Source organism: Lemur catta, chromosome 24 (assembly GCF_020740605.2).
Source record: "Lemur catta isolate mLemCat1 chromosome 24, mLemCat1.pri, whole genome shotgun sequence".
In the NCBI taxonomy this organism is placed as follows: Eukaryota; Metazoa; Chordata; class Mammalia; order Primates; family Lemuridae; genus Lemur; species Lemur catta.
The window spans coordinates 4,470,205-4,483,126 of NC_059151.1; the positions used below are offsets into that span (position 1 = coordinate 4,470,205).

Genomic DNA, 12,922 nt, shown 5'->3' on the forward strand with positions numbered 1-12,922 from the left:
CACAAGAGGATCAAGCTGTAAAAAAATAAATAAATAAAAATTTAGAGACATCATTGGGGTTGAATCTGTGCTTTCACTTTGCTTGACTGAAGCCATTCTTACAATTTCCGTATGAAATCGCCACCTGTAGCCCAGGAGTTTGACGTGGGATAAGGTGCTGTTATTCACAACACGTGTTTGATGCTGAAATGGGGAAAGCAATGTGGTCAGAAGGTAGTTCATCCTTCGGTGTGTTTCCAAGATTGTGATCCCACACGACTTAGGCTAACGTCACCCATGTGGCTTCTTATCCTAGGATCAACTGGAAGAAACAGCAGTGACCCAGTTTGCCTATTTTCAATTTGTTTGCTGGGTAGACAGTTTGTAGAACGTCAGTACTGAAAGGAATCTAACGGTGACTTTCTCCCTTTGCCACCCTTAACTAACACCCTGCCTCAGTGGTTTCATGGTATCAGGAAGGACCTAGTGTGCTGAAATCCGACATCCCTGAATTTGACTCCCAGCTCTCCAGTTTGCTAATTATGTGACCCTTGGGTAAGTTACTTAACCCGTCTCTGGGTCTCTTTTCATTATAAACTGTTGATGTGGTGTCTATCCAGTAAGATTGCAAGGATCACACTAGATGGTATATTGAGAGTGACTAGCATAGTGCCTGCCGTAAGGTGATGTCTCGGAAACTGGCTACTCCATTCCTTCCCCTCACTGCACCCCAGTATCCCCACTGCTGACCCTCCAGTCTCTGCCTGAACACTGGTGCAGGGAACCCGCAGTTCTTCCTTACAGTAGGTCAACCTCCACTTTTACTAGTCCTGTTGAACAGGTGTGGACTCAACCTCTGTAAGCTCATAGTAAAGTTGAAAAGTCAGCAATAACTTGTACAGGGCAAGCAATGGCAAGTGTAGGAAAAGGGAGTATTTCAGTTCTGATTGAAACTACAGAGAAGAGAATCTAATCTGAACGAGGCTTTGAAAGATGGGTCTGGGTCATCAAGTCTCTTCTGAGTATTTAGTAACTTTATTCACAAAAACTGTCTACGGCATGTCTCGCGTAACTTCAAATGTCAGTTGTAGTTGTCTGGGTATGGTTGTTACCAATATATATAACCAACTACCTTGCTAGACATTGAGATTATTTCTAATCTGAGGATATTAAGAGTGCTTCCATGACCATCCCTGGAACAAAATGTTTGGGCAAATTCAAACTACTTCCTTGGGATAAATTCCAAGAAGTGGATTGTAGGGTGAAAGGTACATTTTTCTGTTACTTTATTTCAAAAATTTTCAAACAAAGCAGAACAGGTTGTTTACATATGTACCTACCACCTAGATTCAATAATTAACATCTTAACATGTTTTTTCAATGTAAATGTATAGGGGTGTACCTTTATGCTGACTAGTCAGTTGCACACACATTTCAGCATGTGTCTCTCAGGATACTCCAATGTAACCACAGTATCACTGTAGCATCTGAGATAACTCTCAGTGCCTAATATTCAGTCTATATTCACATTTCAGCAATTGCCCTCCAACTGTCTCAGAGCTTATTTTTTGAGCATGGATTCAGTTTCATGCATTACATGTCGTCATGTCTCCTTGGTCTATTAATCGTGAACAATCTCCCCTTGCTCCGCTCTTTTTTGAATGGAATGTCTCCCCTCCTAGATTTGAATGTTTCCCCAGAGTGCCCACTAATTCATTCCTCTCTCTCTTGTGTTTTCTGTAAACTGGAAGTTGGGTCAAGAGGCTTGATTATGTTTGGCAGGAATCCTCCATGGGTGATGCTATGTGCTGTTCATATTGGATGACAGCGGGACGTACCTGAAATACTGCCTTTACTATTCGTGATGCTAAATTTGAGTCTTTAAGATAAGATCACCAGAGCTCTCCTTTGTAAACACGAGCTTTTCCCTATTCCCACAGCCTTCCACTTGAGTGGAAGCTGCACTGGGAGCTGCAAAATGGGAAGAGCGCACATCCTATAGCATCTTGTCACATGGCCCGGAGAAAAGTCATCTCAAGTGTTCTCAGAGTATCTATCTTCCCACCTTTACCAGTCCTCGGCATTATGTTTGGAAAATGGGAAGGGGGGAAACAAAAAACCACTGGATTTCATAGGTGGAAAATGGTGTCCCTGACGTTTACATTTTCTTTTTTTAATTCCGTGGTACTATGTTTTCTTCACACATCAAGCTGCCATTTGTGATCCGTACTCTAGACCCAGTTCAAACGCCCATCTGGGTAGATTTGGGGGAAGTTGTTTTCACTGAGGTCACGTGGAGCCACCCCACCACCAGGCCGGGTTCTGTTAATGGAGGAAGGGGACGCTGAGCAGTAAAAAACACCATCCATCCAGGCTGGGAAAGGTGCCTGTTTTTCCATTCGATTTATATAGTCAGGATATTAACCTTTTACTATGTCACAAATATTTCTGTCCAAATCATCTTTTCTGCTTTTCAGTTATCATGGTCCTTTTGGGAACGTTAAGTAGGTGGACTTTGACCAATGTGCCTGCAGTTTCTGCTTCTGGTGTCTCGTAGGTAACGGTCACGCCCCAGGCTCTGTGCGAGGCAGTTTCACCGCCAGTGACGACCAGCCCCAACTCCGGGCGGTGAGTAGTGACCTGTGTGGCCCGGTCTTTTTATTAGCGAGTATTTCAGCACTTTCGGAGCCTGCGTTATTTGAACAGACGTTTGTTCACTACTTGGTAAAGTGGTTGGGAGTGTAAATTATCACCATCTAGGCTCCTTTAAGTCATCTCGGTGGAGCTTAGAATCCTCCAATCTGTTCCAGACAACTTTGAGCCCAGTCAAGGGGTTTTGACCAGAACGTAATCAGAGGTTTATCTGCTCCGACAGTAACGGCCTTTGCCCTGCTAACAGACTGGAGGGAGGGCCCCAGAATACTTTCCAACGAGACCGTCCTATTTCAGCCTGAAAACATCGTGTGCCGGCTCTAGGTAAGTGCCTTAAATCACCCTAACATCTCACTCACCTTATTTCATGTGTAGGAGGAAGAACAATTACGGGTTTCCATCTCTCTACTGCTGCATATTCCCGTAAATTATCCTGTAAGAAACAACACCCTCCCATCCCTGGCAAAAAAAGCAGAAAGTGTGCACTTATTTTTCTACCTGCTTTCACACTGCTGGATTGGCAAACCGAGTGTACGCAACCGAACGGACTACAGAAAACTGCCTTTAGCTGGCTGTTCGCTTCCCCGCTCTCCCATCTTTGAAGAAACTGCTGGTGCAGGTACAATTTGGTGCCCAGGACGGCAACTGAGAATGCACGAGAATCTTAAGAGTGGTTTTACAGAGGTTCCCAAGCCTGCATCTACATGAGAATTACTTTTATTTTTTGTTTGTTTGTTTGTTTTTTAAAGAAACAGGGTCTCGGCCAGGCGCAGTGACTGAAGCCTGTAATCCTAGCACTCTGGGAGGCCAAGCCAGGAGGATCGCTTGAGCTCAGGAGTTCAAGACCAGCCTGAGCAAGAGCGAGACACCGTCTCTACTAAAAATAGAAAAAATTAGCCAGGCATGGTGGCTCAAGCCTTTAATCCCAGCTAACTGGGAGGATCGCTTGAGCCCAGGAGTTGGAGGTTACTGTGAGCTGGGCTGACGCCACGGCACTCTAGCCTGGGCAACAGAGTGAGACTCTGTCTCAAAATAAAAAAAAAAAAAAAGAGAGAGAGAGGGTTTCTCGCTCTGCTGCCCAGGCTGGAGTGCAGTGGCGTGATCACAGCTCACTGTAACCTGGAACCCCTGGGCTCAAGCGATCCTCCTGCCTCAGCCTCCAGCGTACCTGGGACTAAAAGTGCAAGCCACCACGCCTGATTGTTTTTTTATTTTTTGTAGAGGCGGGGCTCTCCCTATTTGCCCAGGCTGGTCTGGAACTCCTGGCTTCAAGTGATTCCCTGTCTCAGCCTCCCAAAGTACTGGGATTACAGGCATTCGCCACCACACCTGGCCACTTTGAGAATTTTTCAAAAAAATCTTATTTTTAAACTGATTCACAAATACTTAGTAAACTAATAATCAGCCCTCCATATCCGTGGGTTCTGCATCCATGGACTCAACCAAGTGATATAGAAAATATTCAGGGCAGAATTCCATAAAGTTCTAAAAAGCAAAACTTGAATTTGGCACCTGCTACGTATGTTGAATCCATGGTAATGAAGTGATGATCAGACGTTGTATTAGGTATTCAGAGTCATCTAGAGAAGATTCAGAGTATATGGGAGGGTGTGCGTAGGTTATATGCAAACACTGTGCCGTTTTATGTAAGGGATTTGAGCACACAGATTTTGGTATCTTGGGGGTCTAGAAGCCAGTCCCCCCCCTGTATCCAGGGACAACTGTATACAGAGGCATGTGGAGCAAAAAGTGAAAAGGCAAGTCTATGTCATTCCTCCTTCTGTAGATTTAACAGCCATTAAGTTTGGTGCATGTTCTAGATAGAACTTTTATTATGTAATCATTTTGGTGACAAAATATTGTATAATAGGATATACTACCATTTATTTATTTAAACATTCTCCTATTATGGACATAAGTCACTCCTTCCTCCAGTATTCTGTTCCAAATGTACTGAAGGAATATTAGTATGCAATGATACCTTTGTGCATTCTTACAAGTATTCTGTAAGATACATTTCTGGAGGGGGAATTTTTGATGTTACCAAACTACCTTTCTTGTCAACTATAGATGTGCTTCCATTCTTGCCAGCTGCGGGTTCAGTGTAACAATCTTACACTACAATTTGGTCAACTTAATTTGTCATCAGTGAAATACATTTTGTCACAAATATATTGGCCATTTGTTTCCAATTCCATGGCATGCCTCTTCCTGTATTCGGCTCGTTCCTTATGGAACTGGCTTTTTCCTACTGATTTGCAGATTGAGCTTGGACTAACCCACTGGCTGTACCTCAGTAGCCATCACCTGTGAGCTGCTTACGACAGTTCCCACACCTCTACCTGTTCCCCCCCCCATAGGAAGCCGTAATCAACCCCGAAGTAAGCGGAACTCTGTGTCATCACTTCAAGGTCTTTAGCATTGGGAACTCCGTTAATCTTTAAAACTTCCCACTCGTCCATGCAAATGACATTCATTCTGGATAAAGTGGAAGCTGTTTAACACTGGCAGTTCTGAAACCTACCGGATGAATTCCCTCATGCATTACCTCTGTGGCCCAGAGAGATCAATTCCAAAATTGCTCATGAAACGTCATAAGCTTCACTGAACTATAGTACTAGTAACCTGGTATTTGCTTATTTTGCATGGAAGTAGAAGAGCACCCAGAGGACTCTGGTTTCTTGTCCTTGTGAGACTTACTAGCATCCTGTCAATAGCTGCAGTGATTCCTCTGTGTGAAGTGACATTCTTCGGTACGCGTGTGGGCAAAAACCACAGGGCAGCGTGCCCAGCTTCTGCGTGGCATGTGTCTTCCCCACCCAAGTAACAGGTAACTTCAGAGCTGGTGTTTTCCCATTCAAATAGCCAGATCCCAAAATCCACGGGTGCTCAAGTCCCCGGTATAAAACGGCGTAGTCTTTACATATAACCTGTGCGCATCCTCCTCCCTACGTTAAGTCATGTCTAGATTACTTACAATTCCTAATGCAACATAAATGGTGGTTACACTGTATTTAGAGAATGACAAGAAAAAAGTCTTTACACGTTCAGTACAGATGCAACACCATCCTTTTATTTTCCCCCAAATAATTTCAATCCGCAGTTGGCTGAATCCGTGGCTGCGGAACCCACCGATAGAGACAACTGTAAGTTATCCGTGGTCAGGCAGGTCGTAAAAGGTGAAGCTCAGATTATTATACAGATTTGTCTGACTTCATGTTATGCACTGGAGGAAATGTGGGTTTTATAAGCTGTTTTAATGTCATCTGCAGCTCGTATCTTAACACTGCTAACATTCAACCATTTTTGGATGATACTAGAGACAATTAGTAAGACTGGATTGGGAGTAGACATCAGAGAGGTTCTGTGAACTGGAGTTTGAGAAAGAAGTCCTAAGACTTTGTAGTCACTGGAAACTCTTCCCATGACTAGCACACTGGGGGACTATTCTGTCCACGACTGCTTTACATGTTGCCCGGTAGATTTTCTCCATTTACCAGCACTAGTCACGACATTAATACACTTCTAGGGACTGCTAAAATTGGTAGGTTTTTAAATACATGTGTTAAGTAGGACATGTCCAATTTCCCTTAGTACTAAGTTTGACAGTTACTATCTCTGATATTTCACTTTTGTTTTTATTATTATGAAGGTACATCCTCAGTCTTTCAAATGCATGATTCGGCTTTTATCTTTCAAAATTTATTTTAGAGCAATTTTTTGAAACCTTGGATAAGTAAAAAAAATTGGTGTTATTTTCTAACATGTGTTCTTTCATAGAATCAATGCCATGCAGACAGCTCAAAATACCAACGAAGTGTTTGGGAAAGATGTGGCCAATGAATGCACAGTACATTGGTGGTTTGACTGAGGTTCCATTCTGGTCATTTTAATCTTGAAAATGAGCCTTGTGAGTGACCTGAGACCAAGGTAGATAATGGCGAGCGGAAAGCTGTAGTGGAAGCGAATCCATGTCAACCTACGCATGAATTAGCAGCAAGATTTGACATTCCTATTCCAAAACTATTGGACTATTTGAAACAAATGGGCACAGTAAAGAAGCTGGACAGATGGTGACTACGTGAATTAAACAAGTGTCAGAAGAGAAATCATCTCGAAGCTTGTCTTTCTTTGCTGTCATGACATAAAGGTGAACCATTTCCACACCATATTGTTCCATGTGATGAAAGATGGATTCTTTTTGCCAATCACAAGCATTCTGCACCATGGTTAGATAAAGATTAAGTGCCGAAATACAGTCCAAATCGAATATTCACCCAGAAAACCTAATGCTGTCTGTTTGGTGCTCCAGCGCTGGTCTTATCCACTACAGCTTCATGAAACCTGGTCAGGTGATTACAGCGGATGTCTACTGCAACCAACTGGATGAAATGATGAAGATGCTTAGGATTAAGCAGCCGAGATTGGTCACTAGAGACAAGCCAATCCTCTTGAAAGACAATGCTCGACCACATGTTGCACAAATTACAGAGGCTGGACTTGGCAACCCTCTGTCCTCCACCGTATTCACCAGACCTTGCACCAACTGACTACCCTATCTTCCAGGCTTTGGACCACTTGCAAGGAAAGCGCCTTCTGCAATTTCATCGCCACTCACTCTCCAGGCTTCTTTGCTGCTGGCATAAACAAGCTACCATTAAGATGGCAAAACTGTGTTGATAGTTTAGGCTCACGAATACTTTCATTGCACTGCTTCTTGTTTGAGATATAATGCATTACACTTTTGACTCAAAATCGGATATTTCATAATGACTTAAATGTCCATGTGATAAACCTTTAAAAAAAAGCATAAAATAAATTTTTAAAAATCATGAACAATGTAAAATAACCTTTAAAGATTAAAATCCTAGCAAATAGGAAACGGTAACTAAAACAGGCAACAGTATAAATGCACCACGGTCTGGACCCTGAAGACTGAATGCCTCAGCCCTCTCATCTTACCGTGAGGTAAAACCACGGACCAGAAACCAAAATAAACATGGCACTGAATAACCATGCTCTCCCTTGGGCAAGTTACCTGAGTATCTGGTACTGTATTCCTTTACCTGTAACAAAAAAGGAAGGAGTTTAAATATGTGTTAAAGTCAATAAAATTAAAATATAGGTAATCAAACATTTTCCTGTTAAACAGTGTGTTAAAATCTAATGATATGCAGAACTTACTAAAAAGACCATTGTCCTTCAAAATCATCTTGTGCGTTTCTACACACTTGCTGCCCTGGTCCAAAACAAATTTAGAAGACAATTCTTTAAAATGCCTTCAGAACTATGGGTGAGCATACATACACACCCTGCTTACTTTAGGGTTGTTTTTCTGGGAAAAGTTAAACACTACTGTCCACCTAAATAACTCATCAGACTTGGCTCCAAAACATGTATTTCCAAAAGTCAGATAAAAATTTGTCCCCATTAGAGAATATCTACCTAAGCTGCTTTGACAATGATGACAGCATCCCAGGAGTAAGTTCGAAATCTCCACATTAATTCTTTAAAAAGCAGTATTTTACAGGCTCTGCTATGTTTAAAAGTTACTTTAATCCTAAAATGTTAATTTTTCCATCCTCATAAGCCAATATTTACCCTGAAGTTGAATAAACTTTCTCTTAATCTTTATACCCCTTTATCCACCCCAATTGATAAAATAAGTGGATCAGGCCGCATTTAGTAAGGAGAATTATTGTGTACCAAACGCCACATGGATGGCCTGCTCGCTTCCTCCTGGCCTCCATTTGACTAGAGCAGGAACTCAACCCTGGGCACTGCGCTCCATCAGCCTCGCTCGCTATGCCGTGTTCGGGGGGGTGGGGGGGTGGGGGAGTGGGGTGTGTGTGTGTGTGTGTGTGTGTGTGTACATATTCGATTTTACAGACATATGCCAGACAGTAATAATGCATTGTTAGCTAATGTGGAAATCTAAGGCGCATAAGAGCTTAGGGAAATTACACGTCTATACATTCTCTTCATTTTCTAAAAAAATGAGTGACGTCACTTGTGTGATAGCTTTTAAGGCAAAAACTTGTAGGTTCTTACATTGTCATTAAATGTTTGGTTCTGTTACCTTAATTTCCTGAAGTCACATCTTTCTTTACTTAGCAAATACACATTCCTTGAATAAGTAAATCCCTGGTCAGTTTCCTTGCTTAGCTCAACCTTTTCACTTTTTTTTTTTTTTTTTAAACCTGCACAATGTTCTCTCCTTTCAGCAGAGCCCTAGGGGCAGCAGAGACCCATTCTCCTAAAATTTTACAACTCTCCACAGGCATATTTATAAAGTGTTACCTGAAAATGCCAATGAGCCACCAGACACTCCATTTATGTGTAATTCGTTAAAAAGAACTTACGTTCATGCCGCTAGTAAAAATTATTTATTCCTCTGGCTCTGGATTGAAAGGAGGTGGTAGGTTTGAGTCAACAAAAACCATCTCTGGCCTTTTTCTCCCCTTCTTTGTAGGCATCGGCCACTCCACACGGATAAACTCTTGTTATACCAGAGCTCAGTGCATACAGTGGCTGAGATCTGAAACACAAAAACTGTTTTGACTACAATGTACCTCCTGGGATTAAGTAAAAGCCACAGCCAAGGAGCCCAACTCCCGAGCATTATTAACAGTGGGAACGAGGAAAACATTTTGAAACTGGGCTCAAATTGCGCTCAGGGTGGTAAACAATGCGGGCACACCGTGAAATGAATGGCAAGTTTAAGAAGCCAGCTTTGAGCTTTAGGCTTCTCATTAGTGCCCATTTCCCAAGTGTAATGTGCAGAATGAGCCACTAGAGGGCAACCGTTTCCTTACCAGTAGTCCCCAACCTTTTTGGCACCAGGGACCGATTTCAGGGAAGACAATTTTGTCACCTGGTGGGGGAAGAGGGGAAAGGAGGGAAGGCGGAGCTCAGGCGGTGGTGAGAGCGAGAGGAGCGGCTGTAAATACAGATGAAGCTTCGCTCCCTGGGCCACTGCTCACCTGCTCTGCAGCCCTTGGTCCCAAGTGTCATGGAAGACAACTCTTCCACCCACGGGAGGCAGGGTGCGGGGGTGGGGAACGAACTCTGCAGCCCGGTCCCCAACAGGCCACAGGCCGGCACTGGTCTGCAGCCTGGGAGTTGGGGGCCGCAGCAAGAAAGATGCTGTTTTAAAGGACCGTACATTGATGTAACCATAGTAACACTGCTTCACAGCCAGTAGAATGGATATAAGCAAAGAAAAAGGCAATACCAGTCGTTAAGAGAGAATGAAGAGAAACTGGAAACCTCCTACTTTGCTGGCAGAAATATAACATGGGACAGCCACTTTCAATAACAGTTTGCAGCTTCTTAAAAAGTTATAATCAACTTACCATAAAACTCAGCAATTCCACTTACATGAACCTACCCAAGATAAATGAAAACATACGCTCACATGAAGACAGGTTCATGAACACTGATGCCAACAACTGGAAACAATCCAGATGACCAACGGATAAACAAAATGGTACAGGCATGTGATAGAACACTATTCAGCAATAAAAATGCTACAATGTGGATGAGGTGAACCTCAAAAATATGTTTAGTGAAAGAATCCAGACGCAAAAGACTACATATATAGTATGAATTGATTTATACAAAACACTCAGAAAAGGCAAAGTCACAGCAGAGCAGCGGCTGCCTATGGGGGAGGGAGGAGTGGGAACTGACCGCAAAAGGGCTCATGAGAACTGGGGATACCAAAAACGTTCCACATCTGGGTTATGACGCCATTAGCACAATCTATAAATTTACAGAATCATTGAATTGTACACTTAACAATGAGTGAATTTTATATAAATTATACCTAAATAAAACTGCCCCCCAAGCCCCACTAATTTAGTCCTGCGTTAGAATAGGTACTGGGAAATGAAACAAGTGAATGAAAACAAATGCACCGTGTATTAGGATGTGATGCAAATAGCTACTATGTCATTTAGTTCTGAGATCTGGTTTCCAGACAGGAAAAAAGATCACTGTTTGCAAATGAACAGGGGGAAATCAGGGGATTTATGGTCAGGTAAGAATTTTATTACTTTTGGCCAAAGGCCGTTACATTTGTTATATTAAACAGAAACACCGGTTTAAAAAGAAAGGTTTGTAAATTTTCAGGCAGAATGCAATTATTTTCTGAATCTCCGTCTGTACTCTGGAGTCACAATTATGAAGGGATTTATAACACATCAATGTGCTGAGGGCCTGGCATAATCTAAAATAACTCATACCTGGGACTGGACAGGCAATGAGAGACACTTGTAATGTAGCTTTCTAAAATACCAAACAGTCTTAAAGTTCCTTTCATGATCTCCTAAGTTTACATTTACTTAAGAAATTTCAGGTATAATAAATATAAGGGACCAAAAAGCTCATTCTGTTAAGGTCTAAGGAGAGTATTCAACAAATTTTACAGAGAAATATAGTGGCATGTAAGAGAAAAGTGAGTATCAATTAAGACAAAACTATACCTTTTCTTTGCCTTCTAGAATGGTAGTGACTAGTGGGGTTATGAGAGACAAGATCATCTGAAGGGCTCTCCCATTAGTATTTAATAGTTCTTAGTTAAAACTATAAACAAAATACTTTTAAATCCTTTACTGGGCTCTCAGGAAAGCAGGGAAACCTCCAAGGGCCAGGAGGGACAGACTCTAACCAGGAGTGGTACTGAAACAGGAAAGCCAAAGTTGCCTTGAGGACAAAAGCCATCATCAGCACTGGGACTGGGAAACTAGTCCTGGACCCACAGCAAGGGGAGGAGCCAAGAAGAGAGCTAAAATGTCCCAGGTCAGTTTTGTTCCCCGATCTGGAGAAACATGCAAAACCTGTCTGACAGAGAACTTTCCCAATTTAGAACCTCTGGTCCCAAGGGTTCAACTAAGTATACATTTACAAATAAAAATCACCAAACACAGGAAGAATGACACACCATAAGGAAACGTTCAGCAGAGACTATAAACACATTCAGAACCCTGAAGACTTCAGATCCTGGAATTACTGGTTACAGGATATAAAGATAACTATGTATGAAGTGTCCCCAAAATAAAAACATGGAAACCAAAGAAAAAGAAGTCCTGGCCGGGCGCGGTGGCTCACGCCTGTAATCCTAGCACTCTGGGAGGCCGAGGTGAAAGGATTGCTTGAGCTCAGGGGTTCAAGACCAGCCTGAGCAAGAGCGAGACCCTGTCTCTATCAAAAAATAGAAATTAGCTAGGCAACTAAAAATGGAAAAAATTAGCCGGGCACAGGGGTGCACGCCTATAGTCCCAGCTACGTGGGAGGCTGAGGCAGGAGGATTGCTTGAGCCCAGGAGTTTTGAGGTTGCTGTGAGCTATGATCATGCCACCGCACTCTAGCCAAGATGACTGAGCAAGAATAAAATAGTGTTCTTTTTTTAAAAAATTAGCATATACCTGATCAAAAAATCTACACACACACACACACACACACACACACACACACACACACACGATGAAAGTGAATCATAAGATGTAATTCAACATACACTTTCCTCTGTTGATAGAACAGCCAAAAGAAAAAAATGGCAAATTACAGCATAAGACTTGCACAACACAATTTGATAAAATGTACAAATATAGAAATTGCACCAAAACATTAGAGTCAGACTTTCCAAGAATACATAAATAATTGCAAAATTTCATAACTGGCCATAAAACAAGTTTCAATACATTTCCAAGAAGTGGAATCACACAGCTCATGACTTCTGACCAAATGAAATTAAAATTTTTTTAAAATTGTAATTTAAAAGTATATTTCAAAATTCATGGGTCAAAGAAAAACTTCTCATGAACATTTTAAACACATTTGGAAGCAAACATTAATGAAAATAATACATATAAAACCTATGAGGTCCAGCAAATAGAATTTTTAAAAATAAAGCCTTACCGACACTGACTCAAAATAAAAATCCCAAATGAACCAAAAAGATAGTGAATTGGTAGTTAAAACTTTTTCCTCAAAAGAAAACTATAGGTCCAAGTGGTTTTACTAGTAAGTTCTATCAAATTTCCAGAAATGGATTATTTGAATGTTAAATACTTCGAAAAATAGAAAAAAGAATACTCCATAACTCAATTCTATGAGATCAGTGAAACTATAAAAACAGACAGACAAGAACAGTATAAGAAAGAAAAATTATAGCCCGATTCTACTCAGGAGTAGATGCAACAGTCCAAAGCAAAACATTAGCAGAGTACAGGAGTATATATTTTTTAAACGATCACTATTTAATGATCAAATTTGGCTTGTCCCAAGA

At 41.6% G+C, this 12,922-nt stretch overlaps 2 long non-coding RNA genes across 3 annotated transcripts; one reads left to right on the forward strand and one right to left on the reverse strand.

Annotated features, from left to right (window-relative positions):
• The first annotated feature begins 544 nt into the window (after positions 1-544).
• LOC123627301 lies at positions 545-6,593 on the forward strand. Of its 2 annotated transcripts, XR_006731236.1 has the most exons (4): positions 545-2,607; positions 2,855-3,250; positions 4,992-5,461; positions 6,412-6,593. It is a non-coding gene; the product is annotated as an uncharacterized LOC123627301 (long non-coding RNA). The 2 variants fall into 2 exon arrangements; XR_006731235.1 differs by lacking the exon at positions 6,412-6,593 and having other exon boundaries at positions 4,992-6,299.
• A 704-nt stretch (positions 6,594-7,297) lies between these two features.
• LOC123627302 lies at positions 7,298-9,505 on the reverse strand. Its single transcript, XR_006731237.1, has 3 exons — positions 8,994-9,505; positions 7,670-7,697; positions 7,298-7,426 (listed from the first exon to the last, which is right to left on the reverse strand). It is a non-coding gene; the product is annotated as an uncharacterized LOC123627302 (long non-coding RNA).
• Between the last annotated feature and the right edge of the window lie 3,417 nt (positions 9,506-12,922).